This window comes from Penaeus chinensis, chromosome 36 (assembly GCF_019202785.1).
Source record: "Penaeus chinensis breed Huanghai No. 1 chromosome 36, ASM1920278v2, whole genome shotgun sequence".
In the NCBI taxonomy this organism is placed as follows: Eukaryota; Metazoa; Arthropoda; class Malacostraca; order Decapoda; family Penaeidae; genus Penaeus; species Penaeus chinensis.
Window position 1 is genome coordinate 34,657,831 of NC_061854.1, and position 3,910 is coordinate 34,661,740.

The following is a 3,910-nucleotide window of genomic DNA, read 5'->3' on the forward strand; positions in this document are numbered from 1 at the left end:
TAATTTAGAATTAGGTGATATACAGTTGCATATTGATGCCGCGATTGGTGTGTGAGAAAGGGCCTAGGCAGTGAGAGAGGACACAGGCGTATGAGAGATGACCTAGGCAGTGGAAGTGGAACACCTACATTGCATTTTTCTGCTAGTAGGGTTAGGATCTGGTGCCTCTAAATGGAAATGAGTCTTTAAGATATATCTGGTTATATCTTTAAGACCTTTATTTACCATTTGCTGTTGACGGATGAGTTAATCTACATGTGGTTTATGTATTTATCATATAAAATGGTCAGTGTAATGCAATACTAGTGGCTCATTGAAGGCTAGCTGGTGCTCTGTGCACAATCTAATAACAAAACCTCTTCAGGCCTCCCAGTGGGGACCCTTGGCCTTTATTATAGTCCCTCTTCTGCCCTTCTTGTGATGCCCTTCGGCCCTTATCATGGCCCCTCTTCTGCCCTTCTAGTGATGCCTCTTTGGCTCTTCCAATGGGGCCTTATCGACCATTCAGAAGGAGCCTCCTTCGTCATACCAATAATTTCTCCTCGGCCATTCCCATGCCACGCCCTCGGCTTTTATAACAGCAAATTCTCACTTATTCCAGGAGTGCCCTGAAGGTGAATTTCTGATGTCAAGTAACGTCATACACATACAGACCTTATTGCTGGTTAATTCTACATAATTGCTGCTTTGAGAATTTGCTGTGGTCTCGTTTCCGACAATCTACGCCATGTAGATACTGTTTCTAGTGTTTAAACCCTATGCAAATGAAGTATATATATCATGTCGCAGGATGAATGGACACACACACACACACACACATACACACACACACACACACACACACACACACACACACACACACACACACACATATATACATATATGAATATATTGTATATCTATATGTGTGTATATGTAGATATACGTAGATATATATTTATATATACTTATATACATACATACACACATGTATATGGATATGTATAAAACATACTGTATACCTATGTCTGTGTGTCTATATATATATATATATATACATATACAGTATACACACACACACACAGACACACACACACACACACACACACACACACACACACACACACACACATACACACACACACACACACACATATATATATATACACACACACATATATATGAGAGTATATACGTATATATCAACTTATATCTACGTATATCTACATATACACACACAGATATACAGTATATTCATATATATATATGTATACATATGTATATATAAACATATATGTATATTTACATATATATCAATACATTTACACATTTATATACACAGTATATCTACACACACACTCACACACACACACACACACACACACACACACACACACACACACACACACACACACACACACACACACACACACACACACACACACACAGATATATATATATATATTTATATATATAAATATTTATATATATACACACATATATTATACATATAAGACGTTTAGGTCCCTGTCATTCATCAATACATGAAAACCAATTAACTTGTGCAAATCGCACCCCAATATATAATTCAGTACTAAAATGCGATGCTCTTTTGTTTGTTTAGGTTCGGATCCCCCTGAACAGCTGGCAAAGGTAAACAAAACTTTGACACGACAGCCAACCTACGCCCGAGGCCGCGATCAAGGACGTGATTACATTTTTTTACTGGTATTTTCTCGGTCTAAATGGAAAGGTATGTTTAGTGTACAAGTATATTTTACAGTCCATCTGATTATGTAACCTTTGAAGTAATTATCCTTGTATTTTTGTGTTAGCAACATTAAAACTGATCTGATTTTTTCCGTATACGAGCACGAGTTCAAATATTTTTTAGAAGATATATTCAGAATTGATTTCTGTCAGTCTAGGTTTTATATACCTATTTCTGATATTTCTAAAATCGAGAAAAGGCTGAAGATTTTAGTGATTTTTTTTAAAAGCAAATGTTACTTAGTGTTACAAAGTATTCAGTCCACGGCAGCTGGTGTAGCATTCAAAGCGGAGGGAAATCATGTCAGTTCTACTCAGGAAACATGTTCTCTGTTGATATTTTGTAAATAATGTTTGTTTTGTTTACTTCAAAACCTATTTTAGTCAGAGCTTTTATTTATGTGACATTGTGCAGTTTGATCTTCATTTCTTGCATGCTAGAAAAATGTTTTTTTAAATGATTTTCTACCATGGAAGTTTTGATGGGGCATAGTGTCATGATTTGGGCAATTTTCTGGAATAGTATCGCTTAACTGAACATTATGAATCTAGTATTGTTGGATTCCTCTCAGTCTTTACTGTCCAAATGTATAGAAAAATATGCCTTGGAAGCCCCCCCACTAGCGACAATCTTGGCCCCGATAGTAGGTGAGGACATGAAAGGTACCAGGGATATTGCAGAGTATGATATGAATAGAATACAATAAATATGTAACTATTGTAATAACACACAATGAATAAGTCACTAATAAGTATAAACATGGGGCAGGCCTTAACCCCTGCCTTAGAATACAAAGAATCCACCATGTATGTAATCACAAGGGTACTGGATCATACCCACAGATGCAGCATACTGAGTAGATTGTTGGGTATTCCAGAAGAACAATGTACTCAGCGGTGGCCCACTTTCCTTAGTGGGTCATGCGCAGTTCCTGAGGGGGCGTCGACAGCCTGGGGCATGATGATGACATAGGATGATGGAGTGGAGTAACACATATATTAGGATGACATATGGCAGTATCAGACACTAGATGGCAGTAATTATCCCATATAGATCCTGTACTGATTATGTTGCCATCCATGAAGTTTGCCCTCCTCACACTCAGTGTGACTGATTTCATGCATGCGATACTAAAGGAATATATCCTACATATATGTGTTCTACAGAGGGAGAGGAATACATCAATACCAAAATCATTGCAATCAGTTATGCAAGCTATTATAGAAAATTACCATGGTTTGTGAAATGGATAGAAATTATACATCTATTTAAGCCATCACCCTTTTTTCATGTCATAATTTTGTAGTATGCACTAAATATGTTGTATAAAGAACATATTTCACTCATAAGTAAACTGTGTTATTTGTACATAGGTCTCCAAATGCATATTTTATAGTTATTTTTTACCTTGATTTTATTTATTACTATTTATTTTAGTCTTCACAGGGAAGAAATTAGTCATTACATTATTTTTTGTCAACAAGAGGTATAACCTATATGAACTTTCAGAAATGTGATGAATATAGATTAGTTGGGTAAGAGTCATTTGGTGGCCTTGGAAGAACATCTGTAGTATCATACCTTATTCTTATCTATAACTCTCATAGATGTTTATTGTTATTTGATGAAGTTCCTCTTGATTCTTTTTTGTAATTGGCATAAATGTGAAATATGTATATATTTATATATTTATATTGATTTATATTTATATTTACTTATTTATATATAAATATTTATGTATATGTAAAAATGCACACACACACACACACACAGACACACAGACACACAGACACACAGACACACAGACACACACACACACACACACACACACACACACACACACACACACACACACACACACACACACACACACACACACACACACACACACACACACACACATGTATAGCCTTATCTATATATCGATGTCTATATCTACATCTATAAATCTATGTATCTATATCTTCTGTGTAGATACTATGGAAGAAAAACCCACAGTGCAAAAACTAGATTTATTGAAAATAAGACAACAGTTTTGAAATCCACCTGGATTCCATCTTCAGACCTGAAACTGTAGTCTCATTTTCAGTAAATACATTTTTTGCACTTTGGGTTTTTCTTCCATCTATCTCTATTTATATATACATATATGTATTATGT

General features: G+C 35.4%; 1 protein-coding gene across 1 annotated transcript in view; it reads left to right on the forward strand.

Annotated features, from left to right (window-relative positions):
• The first annotated feature begins 1,609 nt into the window (after positions 1 to 1,609).
• Positions 1,610 to 3,910, forward strand: part of LOC125044944 (vesicle-trafficking protein SEC22a-like) — a 5,429-nt gene continuing 3,128 nt past the window's right edge. The window contains exon 1 of the mRNA XM_047641907.1: positions 1,610 to 1,732. The gene's annotated coding sequence lies outside the window, so the exon portion shown is untranslated. The remainder of the gene's footprint in view (positions 1,733 to 3,910) is intronic.